The sequence below is a fragment of the Cavia porcellus genome, unplaced genomic scaffold, assembly GCF_034190915.1.
Source record: "Cavia porcellus strain 051 isolate PalLab524CR breed Dunkin Hartley unplaced genomic scaffold, mCavPor4.1 scaffold_12, whole genome shotgun sequence".
In the NCBI taxonomy this organism is placed as follows: Eukaryota; Metazoa; Chordata; class Mammalia; order Rodentia; family Caviidae; genus Cavia; species Cavia porcellus.
In genome coordinates this window covers 59,293,632-59,311,644 of record NW_026947495.1, presented here as the reverse complement: position 1 = coordinate 59,311,644, position 18,013 = coordinate 59,293,632, and the positions used below count along the sequence as shown (strand labels likewise).

The window sequence follows — 18,013 nt, the reverse complement described above, 5'->3', positions numbered from 1 at the left end:
TAATACGCTAAATTTTCAATAACCCTAGGTCCCATTGCCTTAAATCCCTTGAGGGTATTGTCTTCCCATCTGCCACGTGAATTTGGCGTGCTGCCTCCTGTTTTTAGGTCCCTACGGGAAATAAGTGACCGTTTATGACAACCAGCTCAAAAAAGCACAATAGCAGGTGAACACACTGGGTCGACTTAGGCGTAAAAAAAAAAATAGCCGTATCTCTTTTTATCCTTGCTGCTTTTCACTCAGCACCTGTTTTTTGCTGATTTTTCTTGACTTATAGCATACAGTGTAATGCTTTGTATTAGAGAGTGCTATAATGGTTGATTTAGTCATTTATTAATGCTGCTGTCATTGAGAAAACTGGAAAAGACGTGTTGCTGTGGATGATGTGTGTCTGTGGATGAAATAAAATTCAAATCATTGCTGAGTCTAACTCATTATAGGTTTTCTCCTCTCTCCTTGCCCCCACTTGTTTTCCTTTGGTCATTATGATCAGATCATCAAGGGGAGTTATTCTTGATGCCTCCTTGTTCCACCTAGAGCCAAATCTTAACACTTACCCATCTTTTCATCTGAACATTTTCAGACCTTACTATTTTTAACACATTATGAGGGAAGCATGTAATACTTACAGGTGCTTCTTTCACAGTGATTTTACTAAAGCACAAAGGTGTTACCTGCACATTCTGTTTTCAGTAGCTACTGAACACCCATAGTAGAATTTTTCAAGTCAAAATCAATACCCAGGATCTTCCATTTAAAATTTTTTAGTATATTAAATATGTATAAATACAAAACTAGATATAAACTATATTATATCTTTTGTACAACTACAGGATCCAGGATTTATAAGAAAACCAGCAAATTCAAATGAATACATCATAATGAGTTTTGCTGGACTGGTTTGCTGGACCTAAAGTATTCCAAAAGCAAACCAATTCTATGGCGTGCTTTCCTTACAGAAGGCCTGTCTGTATTGCCCTAGTGTTGAAAGATTACGTAGTGCACCCCTCCACTTACTTAAACCACATGGTTTCCTTGGTGCTTAACTTGACATTATATGCATGCAGTAATCCCCCTTCCTTTCTCATTATTCTGCATCAGTGACAAATGGCACTTTAAACACAAATGCGCAAACTGAGGGTCTTGTGACAGCACTTAACCTAAAGGTGGTCATCCACTTGATCTAGCCATCCTTTTGTTAAAATCCCTTGTTTAGGATTTTGTCAAATTGAAAATAAAAGGTTCGGGGTTGGGGATTTAGCTCAGCGGCATAAGCGCCTGCCTTGTAAGTGTGTGGTCGTGAGTTCAATCCCTGGTATCGATAAAAATGAAAAAGACAAAAAAAAAAAAAAAAAAAAAAAAAAAAAAAGGGGGATCTTAAGGAGAAATCTCATAGTCTTGAGGATACCAGTACAAATTCCTACGGTTTCACACAGCTATCTTATAGGACAGATTGGAATCCCTTAGTGTAGTTTACAGAACACTCTATTATCTTATCTTGTTCATATTTTCAGCCTCCTCTCTCTGACCAACCTTGTTGTTCTGACATGTACACACTTTCTTAGCAGTGTGCCTTAGCATTTGAGATTTTCTTTGTCTGGAGCTCTCTTCCTCTCCTCTTACCATTTATCAGAGGACTGTGATAATTGTCACAGATGCACTTGGACCCTTTTCCTTACCTCTTCAGTTTAGTAGCTTTGCGTGTGTTCCTAACTTATCCTGCAGATATTTTGGTACTATTTTAAAACTGTCATTAGTCTGTCTTCCTAACTAACCCAGTCAGAAACTGAGACAATATCATTCTGCCTCTCTAGCACACTACCTAAAATATGGTTAATGCATGTGTATGTTGAAAGAATGAATGACCTGTAAAAATAATGTATGGAATACATTATTAATAATGAATAATGTATACATTATTAATAATGTATAAAAATAATGTATAGAAACTAGTATCAGTAGCTAAGTACTTTTACGTAAATACACATTTAGTCTCCCATTAGTCTTTAAATCAGTAGGAAACCACAATATTAATAAGAAATAACTTTCAAAAAATTTAAAGCCCTCAGAGTTCTATCTATAGTGTGGATATTTTCAATTTGTTGAAGGTAAAATAGCATGAACACAGAGCTTATGATTGAAAAATGGCTTCTCTGTGTTTTGGTAGCAAAACAAACATTAGCTTTCCTCTTCCCCATTCTTTATGATATATATTTTCAGACTACTAACCCTTCTAGCCATTGTAAATTAAAGACAAGAAGAAATAGAGACTCATAAGTTAATACAATGCTTTGGTTGTTTATATGCTCTACTTAAAGAAGCAATAAATGTATAAAATGCTCATATTATTAAACTTGAACATTTGTTCAGGGACAAATTTGAACCAAGGCGACAAGTGGTCAATAATACAACACAATTATTTTTATCTATAATATACTGGAAGTTATTTTGTCATAGGGTGTATCAGGATAGGCATTTTGGGAGGGGCATCACAGAGGAAAACAGTCCATGGCAGGCTGAAGGTGGCAAAAATAGCAATGATAAGTGGTGACACTAACAGCCATCTTTCTGTCCCTTATATTCGATCCAGGCTACCTGTCCTTACACCCATGTGGGGCACCCTTAATCCTGGCATTGTACCGTGAATCAATCCAAGCATCACATCTTTAATCCTACCATCATATGCTTTAGATCCAACTACATCTAAAAAGCTCCATCTATGACTACATAGGGTTTGGGGGAACATCTAGATATAATCCATAACACATCTGTTTATGAGCCTGTGCTTCCTGGACTCTCCTTTCCCCTTTTGGTGGGGGAGGTTTGAGACAAGGTCTCACTCTGTAATTCAGACTGGCTTTGAACAAATCATGTAGTCCAGGCTGGCCTTGAACTCACAGTAGTCCTCCTACCTCATCCTCCTGAGTGCAGGGATTATAGGGGTCTGCCACCATGCCCAGTCTTGCTTCTTTATAAAAGTAAGAAATAAGAAAAATAAATAAAATATCTGAACAGTGTTGAACATTAAATAAGTAAAATTATATTGTGTTTATATTCTCTTCTACAGCTTTTTCATCAATATTGCACTTAATAATATAACTGCAGCTAACTGATTTACTAGTATAGAGTATTTCATTATATGAATTTTCTGCAGTTTATCTCCTTCTACTGGCTAGGCTTTTTATTTCCTCTTAAAACCAAAAATTCAGAAAAGTGACTGGACATTATTACACCTGTCTTTTACTACACATGTTACAGAGTATATTAGTTTTCAGAGCTATGCCTGTGTTGCATACTTCAAATCCCAGCTACCCAAGAGGTTGAGACAAGAGGATCACAAGTCTTGAGTTCAGCCTGAGTCCAATGCTTACCTGCACTAATTCTTTGTGGTAGTCCTAATTTGACAGTTTATTTTCATGATCCTCCTCTCTCACCTTCCCATTACTGTATACCTTCCATATAGTCCTTCATTATAAGTGGGACTTAAGACTATGATGGATTGCTTCCTTGATTAGGTTATTTTTACATAAGGTTCCATTTTAGCAAACATTAAAAAAACTGACCTTTTTTCATTTCGTTTTTTGAGATAGGACCTCACCTTGTAGTTCAGGCTGCCCTTGAACTCACTTTGTAGCCTAGGCTGCCCTTTTGGCGATCTTCCTGCCTTAACTTCTCAAGTATTGGAATTACAGCTGTGCACCACTATGCACAACTAACATCCTCTTGTTGAAAAAGCAAATTACCATGTTGTGGAAAGTACCACGTGGTGTGAAACAGTAGGCAACTTGTAGGAGCCGAGGTCACAGTGGCAAGGAACTGAATTCTGTTTATGACCTTGAGTATGTAAAAGAACCCTGAGCCTCAGATGAGATTACTCCCCCTGGTTGACATGACTTCAGCCTGATGATACCCTGAGCAGAGAGCCAGGCTACATTATATGAGGAATTGAGTATCAGGACTTTGAGATAATAAATGACTGTTGGTTTAAACTATGTACTAAACTTGTGGTTGTTACACAAGAGCATACAATGAATACCCTTTTTTTTCTTGTGGTCCTGGGGATTGAACAAAGGGCTTCATATATGTTGAGTGAGTGCTGTACCACTGAACTTCATCCTATCCTCAGCTTGTTTTTTTTCTTTCTTTCTTTTTTTTTTTAGATTGGATCACACTAAGTTGCCCAGTCGGCTTGAACTTACCATCCTCCTACCTTACCTAGAGTTCTTGGATTACAGGTATATGCCACCTCTCCCACCTGTAAATGGTATATTTTTAAATTAGGTTTTTGAACTATATTTTTGCTATTATGTAAAAATAGAATTAATTTCTGTATATTGATCTCCTACTTAAAAACCTTATCAGTACTAATCATTTAGAAAGTTTGGGAGTTTTTTGTATGTAGATATTCATGTCCTTAGAAAATTGTGACACTTTTGTTATTGTACTTCCTTCTTAAGCCTGTCACCCTTTTTCTCCCCTCATTCTTTTCTTACTATACTGGCTAGGATCTCCTGTGCAGTATTGAGTAGAAACATTGATAATGAACTTTCTTATCTTGTTCATGTTTATAAAGGGGATAGTTCTAATATTTCACCTCAAGGATGGCTTTGTAGATTTTTTTTTTTACCGGTACCAGGGATCAAACTCACGACCGCCTGCTCACAAAGCAGGTGCTTATGCCGCTGAGCTAAATCCCCAACCCCAGCATTGTAGATTTTTGGAAACTTCCTTTTATCAAGTAAATTCTCTCCAATTCCACATTTGCTAAAAGTTTTATTTGATTTCTAGTCATGAATTGTTGAATTTTACAGATGTTTTCACTGTATCTTGTGAAATGATCATGTGATTTTTTTCTTTAATATGACAGTCCAGTGAATTACATGAATATATTTGCTAATGTTAAATCAAACAAGTTTATTTAGATGACTTTTTGTGACCTTTTTCCCCATACATTATAGGCTTTCAGAACTCAGTACTCATTTGGCATGAGGTTCAGTACTCATTTAGTTCTGTAATTGTGCTAACTTTTGGTTTTTAAGGATTTCTCTTTCTTGCTGGCTCAGTGTTATATTTAAGTGTTTTAAATTATTTTTTTATCCACTGTTTTGGAGGTATTGAATAGTAGAAGGGTTTTTGAGGTGTCAAGTTCACCAAATTTCCAGAGCTAGAATTTCACTTTTTCCTGTTTTTAGTATAAAAGCTTTGTTCACATAAAACATGGCTTAAATGATCACTTATCACCACTTCTACCTTTTCTTCTTCTTATCTCACTGCACAACCATCCCACTCACTGCTGAAAAGGAAGGATCTTGCAGTGGAAAGAGCATCATACCAGAAGTCAAAAGGCACAAGTTCTAGTGGCAGCACTAACACTTACTGAGATCTCAACCAAGCCACTTACTCTGAGTTTCATTCAATCTTCTGCTAAGTGGAAACATTTAAGATTCAAGTGAGATCACATGTGTTTATAAATATGAACATGATGTAAGGGAATAAAATGAGAAGCAATATCAAGTGCATTCTATGTTAGGAAAATGAATCAAATGGAGGTTAGGGTGGGAGAGGTTAGGTTACACTAGGGATTTTTTTAGCATGATGAAACCATTTCGTAGGATTTTCTAGTGGATACTTGTTTTACTGTGTATTTGTTAAAACCACAGAATTTTACACCACAGACTGAATGGGGGGAGAGGATACTAGGGATTGAATCCCAGAGCTTGCAAATGCTAACCACATGCATTACCACTGCACTGACCCTCAGCCCCAAAATGAATCTTTTTAAAAATTTTTTTAGTACTAGGGATTGAACCCAGAGATTTGTGCACACTAGGCAAGCACTCCACCATTGAGCAACATACCAGCCTCCCCAGAGTGAATTTTAGTTGTGTGCACAATTTTAAAAATTAATTTTGGGGAATGAGGATTCTAGGACGGAAGGCAGACTGTGACAAAAGAATCTAATTGTTTTTACTAATGTTTGCAGTTACTTCCCTGATAGAGGCCAGGGAAAGATTGTTGATGTAAGTAACTTTGTAAGACTAAAGGCAGTAGAAGGTGTACATAGTACTATATTATAATTGATGAAGTTTCCCACAGAAGTGTATGTTAACAGTTCTGAAACTATTATATCTATGCACTAGAATTAAACAATTAAAAATTTCATGGTGGTAATGAGAGCCAGATTTCTAATTGTTGGAGTAGAAGGCTGTAGTCAGGCAGGAATGGAAGGCTAGGTATCCCTGTCATACTGGATTACAGTTAGCAATATTAGTGTGAACAGTAACTTAATTTAGATACATTTAGAAACATTTACAGATATAAATGTACATATAGTTGGTTTATTATGCACATATGAATTTCCTTGCTTGATCAATTGAGAGGGCCCAGAAATAAGGATAAGCTAATAGATAGAAGCACTTCTAGTGCCTAACTATTCTCTTGTGAGAGAAAGAAAGCCTTTAGAAATGACTGTTCTAAGACTGGATCAGGAATAAACAAGATGAGCCCGCAGCACCTTGTGATACCAGAAAGTGAAGAAGTACTAAAAACACAAACGTTTTGAAGGAGTGTGTTAAAAGGCTATAGATGCCTCCTGAATGAGCTCTTGGTTTGCAAAGCTGAACATCGATTAACAAAATAAATCAAGCATTATTGGGTTATAACTCAAACTTTAAAAATAATTCAGGGTTCATAATGACATAAATGAAAGATTGAATAATCTCAGAGAAGAGAAAAATCTCTTAAATGAAACATAATACCAATAACTTTAATCCAATTGGGAGAAATACATAAACACATCATTAATTAGGATGGGTTACATAATCTCTTACCAGTTTTCCTGAAAACTGTTAAAGTCCTCAGAACAAGGAAAGTCTGAGGCATGGTTAGAAACTAGAAGAGCCTCAGAAGACATGATAAGTAATTGTGATATCCTGGATGCAATTCAGGATGATATTAGGTAAAATGAAGGATATCTGGACCTAAATTCAAGATAATATATTACTATTAGGTTGTTAATTGTAGCATGTATAACATAGTAATACAAAATTTTAATATTAGGAAAGCTATGTCAGATATATAGGAATTTTGTATGATTTGCAATGAAATTAAAAGTTTACTCTTAAAATGTAATGAGGATATGCTACACATTTCTGTAGAGAGGCAGCACAACATAGTAGTTAAGAAGATGTACTTAGGTGTCAGTTGGCCTTGGTTCAGATCTCAGGCTTACTACTTACTGGCTATATAACCTCAATAACTCTAAATAACTACAATTATTTGCCTCTGCATGCTTCAATTGCCTCTTTCTGCTAAATGGATTCTTGAGAGGACTAAATGAGTTAATATGCCTAACATACTTTGCTCTTTGGTTTTGGGGATTGCTGTAGTTGTAGTTGAATTTTACTGCATCTTTTCTCATTTGTCATACTGATTTTTAAGTTGGTACTTGTTATGATTTGGATCTGAAATATCACCAAAAAGTCTGATGTTCAGAGACAGGGCCCTTGGAAGGTGGTTGGATATGGGGGCACTGTATTCACTAATGGAGTAATCCATGAGTGAGTTCATAGTTGGTTGTGCTGTTTGCAGGTGGGACTGGCTGGAAGAGGCAAGTCACTGGAATTGAGACCTGGAAGGATATATTTTGTCTCTGGATCCTCTCTTCTCTCTTTGCTTCCTAGCAACTGATGTGAGCTGCTTTCCTTCTACTTTGCCCTTTCTGACTTGCAGTTGGCCTATGCTGGGCTAATTCACTGAGACTGAGCCAAAATCAACTTCTTCCCTTTTAAGTTGTAATGTATGTGTTGGGTATTTTGTCCCACTGATGAGTAAGCAACTGATAGAAAAACTGACAACAGTATCTATAATGTTTTATTCATAAAAGAAATAATCAAGATTGTGAAGATTAAAGAGAAAGCAGAACCACAATTTGAGAATTGTTAACCTAGTTTCATTTTTCATGTGCAGTAGTGGCTGAGTGAATGCAGATACAGGGCCTGGCAGGATCTACTGTATATTGTTGTAGACATGCCACAGAAATTTTGAAGTTAATGTTTTTGGTCTTCAGCAGATGCTTTATTAAGATGTCCACTTCCCTTATTAAACTGATGTTCTTCTGGGGCGAAGTGCTACTCAAAATGCAAACACTTCCCGTCCTAAAATATACAGCACCTCTTTAGAAAACTATTTACTGCTCAGTAGCTCCAGTAGAACAGTGTGCAGGGTACAACAGAAAATTTGGAATCTGGAGGTCTGCTTGGAGAGTGGGCTCTTGTAGGTCTGAAGCCAAGCAGCTCTTGTGTATTTGAATGTTGGTATCTGCATCTTTAAAATGGTGAAGATAGTGATGCTTAGCCCTCCTTTCTTCTTCATTTACAAAACTGCCATGAGGATTGAGTGTAAATATGAATTGAGCACTTTCTGTAAGTTGTAAAACTTACACACATGTTGCCTGTTACCATGATTCTCAGGTTTTCAATCAAAGTATGTTCTAATGAGGCTTTCAAATCATATGTTTGTCATCTGGATACTCTAATTATTAAGTAAAAAGATGAAATGATTTGAACTGCAATGCTTCTAATGGAATATTTCTCTCAGCACTTTAGTTTTTATGATGTTTTTCTTTGGTGTTAAAAAGGAAAGCATGAGTTGAATTTGCAGTTGTCTCTTTTGGGTTGTATGTTCAGGAAGCAGCTCCCAAATTCTTCACAAAAGTTAGATGGACAACACCAGGGTAAAACCCTGTGGTTTGAGAAGCTATCTTCTGTGGACAGTGTCTTGGACCTGACCAGCAGAGGGTGCAGGAGCTTTCCTAGGAGCTGACTTCAGCTCAATGTGAGACTGGGCAGACCTGGCTGGGGCCATCTGTGTTTGCTGTCTGATGATGAACAAGTACTATAAATGAAAATGTTGGGGCACCTCAGAAATACAGTTATCAAGTGAAGAGAGTGCCAAGATGCCAAGTTAAAATAGTAGTCATTAGAGGTTAGGAAAGGAGAGAGGGAATAGAGATCCAATATTGGGTACTAAAAAAGAACAAGTACTACTGTTCTACAGCATACTACGGTGACTGTAGTTTATGACTACTTAGTATATAATTTTTAAAGAACTAGAAAAGAGGAGTTCAAAAGTTCTCAACACACACACAAATGTTCAATGTTTGAGAAGGTGGAAGTGCTAGTTACCCTGATTTGTTATATACTCATAAATATGGATATAATCAAAAGCAATTTGGAAAGAAAAACAAAAAGGCAAGGTAACAGTATTTGCCATAGTTGATGAACAGGAAGTTCCTAGATAACTAAAATCTGTCATTCTAGCTTGGAGTTTTTTGTTGGTTTCCTACCTCCTACTCTTCTTTTCCTAATCATTTCTTTTCTTTTGTTATTGGGGATCAAACTCATGACCTTGTGCATGCCATGCAGGCACTTGTGTTTCTGAGCTAAATTACTGGCTTTTTTTTTTTTTTTTGATACTGGGAATTGAACTCAGGATCTTGTACTTGCCAGGCAGGCACTCATGCCACTGACCTGTATCTTCAGTCCCTTATCATTACTTTTTACTCAAGGTCCTTTACCCCGCTTTCACCATCATCCACAATCCTTTGGTACATCTGGCTTTTAAACCACTTTTCTCTGAAGTTTTTTAGGCCTGGGCAATGAGCTCCTGAATTAAGTATATTCTGTGTCCTACTAACCAGGCTCTTGCACAGTCAACACCTTTTATTCCATGTGAATAAGTGACCAAGAGAAAAGTTTTCTAAACCTTTCTAGTGTTACCTATTACCCATGTCAGATTTTTCCCCTTCTTTCTCTAGCATGGATCCTCTGCTCACTAATACTGTTAGAATTTGTATATTTAATGATTTAAAAAATAATTTTATATTCTGATTTTAAAAGTAGTTTGAGTTTGTTTAGAGGAAAAATATGCATTTTAAGATGCATTAAGAAAAAAATAACAGTGATTCCCTGTGAGCCTTCAGAGGTAACTACTATAAATCCTGTCAGACTTTTGTATGCATGTTTACATTTCTTGATATAATGTTGTACCTTGCTTTTTTTCTCACCTGCTAAATCATGAACTTCTGAAACTCTCCCAGTTTTTAAATGCATGTTAATTTTTAAAAATGAAACTATATAAGGTTGAATGTGGTGGCACACTCTAGTAGTCCTAGCATTTGGGAGGTTGAGGCAGGAGGATCACTGTGAGTTCCAGACCAGCTTGGACTACAAAGTAAGTTCAAGGCTAGTCTGAACTACATAGTGAGACCCTGTCTCAAAAAGAGAGAGAGAGCAAGAGAGAGAGACTATATAGAACACTATTATTATTTTTTTTCCTTTTGAGATAGTCTCATCGTGTAGTTCAGGCTGCCCTTGAACTCACCAAGCTGGCCTCTAACTCATAGCAGTACTTCGCTTCAGCCTCCTGTATGCTGGGGTTGATTATATGTGTGTACTGTGATGTTCAGCATAGATAGTATTTCGTACCTTTTTTTTAACCTATTGATTCATGGACTTCTTTCTATATCAATAAATGTATGTTTCTAGCAACCTTCTAAGTGGGCAATTTTCTTTTCTATGAACGGATTTATAATTTTATCAGTCTTCTAGAGAAGACAAGGATAGATTTTCATTATAGTGGACTAATTGTACTGTGGACTTAATAGTGCTTTAATATATTTTCTGATTATATCCTTGGCATATATTTCTAAAAATAGAATTTTCTATTAAAGTTTTTCTTTTAAAAATGTTCATGTAAAAAAATTTCCATTTAGGGACTGGGGATTTAGCTCAGTGGCATAAGCACCTGCCTTGCAAGAGCACAGTCGTGAGTTTGATACCCAGTACCAAAAAAAAAAAAAAAAAAAAAAATTTCACTTGTAAAGTTTCTCGGTAGAGTCTCCCTTCAGTCCATATCCAGGACCAGTGTTGCATCCTTACCAAAATGATAATGAGAAAATTATTGCTTTTTTTTAATGGTAGGCTTTCCATTAATCCTGTCATCCCACAAAATTAATCTAAACCATAGTTCTCATAGTCTCAGGATCCCTAACACTCTAAAAGAATGTAACTGTTTTATATTTTTGCAAATCTCTTTAATCTCTAGCCTGAGAGATAACTAGATTCTTATATCTGCTTCTTCATTGTCTTTTATGATAATGTTGTTCTGGTTGATACATAGGAAGAAATCTGCTAACAGAGATATATAGGTAGTTAGAAAGGGAGGAGTGCAATAGTTTCTTCAGATGGTGTGGATATTGTACTTTGATTCTACACCAAATTCCATTAAGTGGTAGCTTCTTAGAGGTTAACTGCAGTCTAAAATTTAAAACTCTTATCAGTGAGGCCTTCATATTCTGCTACATTGAAATTCACTGGTCTGTCTTGCACCTGAATGAATCTTACACACACATCCTTTACATGATTTTATAATATTATATCTTGGTCATCTGGAAAATATTAGTTGACACATTTCATAATACTCTATCAAAAGTATGTTGTTCTCAGCAGAACAGAATGTAATTATTAGAAAGCTGTTAAGCTCACAGTGGTAGCCACAGGTTTCTCAAGAATTCTAATTTTTGTTTAAAAGCTTGAATTTTATCAAAGACAACAAATAGTGTCAGTTGCTTTCCTGACAGGCTTACTTTGTTTTTGAGAAAATGCCAAACTAAAAATGGTGCTCCTTGTAAACAATTTTTATTGCTTCATTTAAAAAACGCTTAAGTAAAACTCACTGCCCCACCACCACACCCTCAGAGTGCATGGTTAGTGAAGCCACTGATCTGATTTAGGCTAAAGTGATAGCACTTTTGGCTACATTGCTTGTGCACTGGCAGTGTAAATGTCATGGCAGTAAAAAAGAGCAAGTAACATGTTGATATTGTGGTGAAAATAATTGTGACCTTCTAAAGATGCCACGCAAGGGTTTTGGGGATTCTCAGGGATCCATGAGCCATACTTTGAAAACTTCTACTGTAAAGTTATTATAGCAACCCTTTCTGTCAACAGAGATCAGTTTAGGAATAGTTTGTGCCCAGTTGTGGCCAGTGATATCTGAGAGAAAGTCTGCTGGGAAACGTGTGAGAAGATTTCCTCATTCCTAAAAAGAAACACAAGAAAGAGCTGGTCCTTCTCTTCGTTTGGAAGTTGCCATGTTTGTTTCATGGCTGGAACTGCATTAGTGACTTTGTAATGGATACAGAAGTCCAGGTTTAGGGTGAAATTGATGCTAGAAAGAGATCAAGAAATAGCAGAACTGGGATCCATACAACAGATAAAACCATAACTGACCTTGCTACACTTCTGAACTTCTAGTTATGAGAGAGATTATTCCTTTGTCATTTCAGCCAGTTTGAAATTGCCTTCTGTGACTTGTCAAAAACTTGCCAAAATATGTTTATTATTAGTGGGGTAAACATTTTCAATTGTCTCATGACCTTTAGCATTTCTTTTTTTGAATTGTCATTCATGACATTAACATATTTCCTACTTAGATCACTTCTACTTATTTTCTAAGCATTCCTTATATATTAACAATAATACATTATAATAGTTTACAGATATTTCCATCATCTTTTATAGCACATTTTTTCATGCATTTTTATATAAGCTGTCTGTTTCTTTTCTTTTTTTCTTTATAGCTATGGCTTGGTATCATGTTTAAGAAAGTCTTTCTACTTTTTTTTTTTTGAAAATTCATCTATAACTTTTAGGCTTAGTAAGATGTGACTTGTTTACAAAATTTGATTCACTTGGGATTTATTTCGGGGTGGGATAGAAATATAGCACTGTTTCCCCAAATGGTAGTCTATTTTCTTAATATACTTCCTTAAATAGGTCATCTCTAACTTACTTACTTTAAAGTACTAAACTTTTGGAATACTGGCTTTATTACAATAGAATTTTTATACCTATTTTGACTAGTTTGGGAACTTTCTATTCTTCTGCATTTGCTTTGACTGTATCTTGGTATGTAGAGGCATGGCCAGGATTTACTTGTTTTATGGTGTGTTGTAATGTCTGGAAGGGCAAACATACGCTCCCCAACCTACCACAACCAACATCATTCTTTTTTCCTGTAGTATTTTCCTGGCACTTTCCGCATGTTTATTCTTTCAGATGAACTCTTCTTTATTTGATCAAGTTCCCAAAACCATTTTTGGAATTTTGATTGGAATTACTTTAATTTTATAGATGATTCTGGCAAGAATTAACATTTTTTTTTTTTTTTTTACAGTAATGAACCTTCAGCTCCAGAAATGCTTGGGCTGTCTTCCTATTTATTAAAATCATCTTCCATGTTACTCTTGTCAAGTTGTATAGCTTTCTTCATACCAGTTCATTACATTTCTGGCTGTTTATTTCTAGGTATTTCATATTGTTCTTGTTGTATTTGTAGAAGGAGCTTCTACCCTTCTGTATATTTTCTATTTAAAAAGAAAAAGAACACTTTTTAAAAACATTCAGCTCATATTTCCATATAGTTTGGCTTTTTAAAATAGAATATGCAGTAAGGATACTATCATTTGTGGTATTACAGTATGTACTGTGTGAACTTGATTTATGAAATATGACTGTTGAAGGCAGTTTAAGGAAACAGAACACACCAGAAACTATTATCATAATGAATATGATCTTCCAAGCTGGTTGTGTTGGGAGCTTATACATTTATAGCAACAAGAACAACAAATTATTTTTAAAACAAAGGCTATTATCCTAAAGCAAAGAATTTGCCTTCCTTGAGGACATGAAAAAGAATAATAGTTTTCTATAAGGATATTTTCTGAAAATGAAATTTCAAAAGTGTTTATTATTGCAATAAGTAGTAATATCTTAAGATGACTTATTTGAGGTGACAATACTTATTTTGAGTACAGATCTAGTTTTTAGTTAAACAGCATTACCTTATACACCCATTATGATGATGTCAGGTGGTAGGGAGATGGGTGACAGGTTTTATGTTTTGTTGTTGTTTTAAAAGAATCATCATTTAATCAGATTGTTTTTGTATTAAATAAGATTTTAGTTGCCCCAGGCAGTATGGATTGGCAGTATTTCAGCTATTTGAGAATATGGAATTTGCCAGTTTTCTAAGACCATTTTGAAATAAACAAACACATTTCTTTTCATCCACATTATGGATTTAAAAGGCATGTGTGAACTAGCTTGGTATCTTAATTACCATTTAAAATGTTCCTATAGAAAATGTGCTTCTGAGCTTCTAACAACTGTCTTACAAATGATTTTAGGAATAAGGCCTTTCATAGGTTAGGGATTACTAAGATTTCTCTACATGAGGTATTCCTTGGAGATTAAGAATATAATTAATAGTCTCAATTATTTTTAAGCAGCTTGCTGTGACACTGTTGTTCTTAGGCTTTTCTCTCTCTCTCTCTTTTTTTTTTTTTTTTTTTTGGCAGTGCTGGGGATTGAACCTAAGGCCTCACATACCCCAGGCAAGCACTCAACCAACTGGGCTACTCTCATAATGCTAAATTGTGAATTGATTTTTTTTTTTAACTAAAGCTTGTATGGTTTCTCAGGATAAGGCTTATTATGTACTGAATAAAGAATGATTGTATTGTTTTTCTCTTTGATTGGCAAGACATCTGGCTCCAGATGGAAATCCTATGTGTGACCTTTCAAGTTAACCATAGGCAATTACAGGCCTTGCCTAGAAACCTCACTGGCAGAAGCTTCCCTTCCGCACTAGGTAGCACACAGAGGTGGAGGAGGGTTACAGTGCCCGCGGTGGGGCAGCCTTGTTCCTAGGAGCTACCCTGCATTCCAGCCTAGGAGCCTCCATTCAGAGAGAGGGCTTATGGCTTGGGCTATGGTAGAGGGTCCACTGAGACACTTTCTTCTCTTTGCATCTTTTCCTCTCAGTTAAGCCCTAGCAGTCTTTAAATAAGTAGGTGCCATCATTCTCCTGGCTGCTTGACAGTGAGACTACCACCTAAGCTGTTCCACTTAATTTTCACCCAATGCCATTCATTAGTGGGGAGTAGAACATTGGGGCACTGCTGCTGTCTGCTGCCTGTTGCACTGTTGCAGGAAATATGAGACTTGGTGTTACTTTCAGTTTCAGTTGTCCTGACTACTTCAGCACCAGGTTACAAAAGTGTGTGTGTGGAGTGAGGATTATTTATTTTATTGTGTTTATTTTTGCCTTTTCAACCTTTAAGAGGTGTCTTTTAAAAGGGTTACAGGATTCATTGAACAGTAATTTCACTTTACATTTGTAAAGCATTATGTAGTTTTTAGTTTGCTTGTTTTTTGAGGCAGAGTCTCACTATGTAGTTTAGGCTGTCTTGAACTCACACTACGGAGTCCAAGCTGGCTTTGAACTTGCAGCAGTCCTCCTGCCTCAGCCTTCAAGTGCTGGTGTTACAGGGGAATGAAACTCCCAACCTACTATATATTTGGTACAAGTTCGTGTTCTCTAAAATCAAAGAATGCATTTTAGGAACAACGGAGGTGAAGAGCAGAACATATTTATTGAGAGAAAGAAAACTTCTGTCTGAGAGACGGAAGGAGATCTAATTGGTTGCCAGTATCTCTGTCTTTTCTAGGGACTTTATAGAGTAAAAATCATGAGGTTAGATGGGTTCAAGGTGGGGAAAAATGGGAACTAGCAAGATGGGCATAAGGTGAGACAGAACTGTGGTCAACCAATAAGATTAACTGCTCAGGTAAAATTGATTAAATCAGGAACAAATGGGAGAGCAAGTCATACAGTAAGTGAGTATGCTTATCAGCAGTGACTTCCTGTAGGGGGTTGGAATGCTGACTCCTGACTTCCTTAGGATGATAGAGAACTGTTTGGACTATCAGTCCTTAGGATATCTTTGTATTTGCTTTGTCTTGAGATCTGGCCCACAGCAGGAGGTGCCAGGCTGTGGTCATAAGGTATCTGAACTTCTACACTGGCTCCTTTGAGGGCCCAGTCTGCCTACATTTCTAACTCAGCTGTCTGAAACGCTGGGATTACAGGCATCTGCCACTATATCTGGCTGTATCATTTTCTTCATAAAAAAATTTGTGACTTAGGAATTATTTCCATTTGTATGTGAGTCCATAGTGCTCTACCTCCTTGGGAAGTTGCAATGAGCTGGAGTTAAAAAGTGTTTTAGTGGATAGCGAGATCCTGTGGTTTCCTCAAAGCCCTGTGGGAATTGTAAGGAGAGCCAGAGTAATGATAACAATACTGAACAGGTAGCATGAACCCAGCACTGTGTTATATATATTACCTCCTGGAAGCTTTCTGTTATTTGGAATAATCTTACTAGGCACATTTTATTGAGGAAATTAAAATTAACAGTTAAGTATCAGGCCAGAAGTGGTCAGACTAAGACGCTGGTGGAAGGTCCTGGATTCAATTTAGTTCAAACTTTTACCTTTACCTGAGATTATTTTTCCGAAGGGAATTGAAGAGATTCTGCCCTTATTTGGGGTATTTCTGCTATGAAGAAGAAATAAAAATAGAATTCCCTAGAGTAGACTCTTCTAATACTGCATTTCTCAATGTTGAGAAATAGGCTGTATTTAAAGAGAAAGAATTCTCAGACCCTGGGTTGACTTAAAATGTGTTTACTGTATTGCTTATAAACACAGGCGTAAGCTTTTTGTGCATAGAGCTCCTGTTTAACCATAAAATCAAAATAAATACAAATACAACCACAAAAGCCAATACAGCTCAAACTAACAGCATTATAGTGTGACTGCTGATGTTTTACTGAAGCTAAATTGCTAATCTCATTATAAGCAAGGCAATGACCATCACCACACAGGTTCTTTTGACTTCAGCCCATCTGTGCTGTTGTGTGCAATGTGTCTGCCAATTCCCTCATTGCTTTTCTCTATTCAGAATACTGCAGAATTTTTTTACAGAGTGCTGTATACTCAGATGAATCATTTACATATTACATCTGTGCCGCTTGTTGCCAACAAGATCATAAATGCAAACGCAGGCAGTGAAACCAAGTAGCAGTTATACATGTACTCCTATTGATTTCATTTTTAGGTTATTATCATAATAGAAGCACAATTTTAAAACTGCCTTAGTTTACCAAACCCTGTTCTAGGAGATGTGCCCAGTGGGACACTGTTCTGGAAGAACAAGGGAACCTTAACCTTTGAAAGACCAAATGAGGTCTTAATGTTTCAGCATTTGACAATGCCAAAATGTTCTCTTTTATAGGTATTTGTGGCCTTGTAGCTTCAGCCACACTGTAAGAACCTAATTCAAAGCAGTATTTCTTTCTCATTTTTACAGTGTTACTGTTTTTGTTACTAGGAGACATGGGCTAACAAAGTCAGATGGCCTAATAACTAATCAGTACCTCCTGTCTCTTTCCTTCCCCATGTTTCTATTAAACCCAGATTTAAGTCACATCAAGTCCATCAGCCCACCCAGTTCTTTCTACTTTCCTCTTCCTTTTTTTGGTGGGGAAAGGGGGTTTTACGGGTCTTTTTTTTTTTTCCAGTGCTAGGGATTGAACCCAGGGCCTTAAGCATGCTGGACAAGAATTCTATCACAGCCACAGTCCTTGTTTCCAGTCAACATGGGCTTGTTTCATGATTGTTGTCTAAATTCTCCGTCAATTCTATCATCCTAAATTATCATCACTTTTTATCCCACAAGCTTAGGCCTAATCCTTATTAAACCAAGTGTTTTGCTCCCAACTCACCAGGCAGTAGAGAAAGTTTAGAGCTACTTTATCTGCTAGGTTACTTTTGGCCATTGGTAACAGAAAACTCAGACTGGCTTAAATAGTTAAGTAAATATATTGGTCAATAACAATGACAACAAAACAAAGGTGGAACTATGTTCAAATGATGTGTAATTCAACTATTTAAAAGTGGAACATAAATTTCTACTGTCTGGCAGTTTCCCTTCCTCATAGTTGGCTTTAACCCTAAATTTGTACCATGCCATCCTAAAACCAGCTTGCTCATGGCTTAAAGTTGGTTTTTGTTATAGACTGCAGTATGTCTCCTCAAAATTCATA

General features: G+C 36.4%; 1 protein-coding gene across 4 annotated transcripts in view; it reads left to right on the top strand.

The window, feature by feature from the left end:
- The window catches only part of Mettl8 (methyltransferase 8, tRNA N3-cytidine), a 142,561-nt gene that overhangs the window by 586 nt on the left and 123,962 nt on the right, over positions 1 to 18,013 (top strand). For 3 of the 4 annotated variants that reach the window (XM_063259271.1, XM_013142629.3, XM_003478627.5), the window contains exon 2: positions 4,161 to 4,235. The exons of the other annotated variant lie outside the window; for it this stretch is intronic. The gene's annotated coding sequence lies outside the window, so the exon portion shown is untranslated. The remainder of the gene's footprint in view (positions 1 to 4,160; positions 4,236 to 18,013) is intronic. 4 annotated transcript variants of the gene reach the window in all.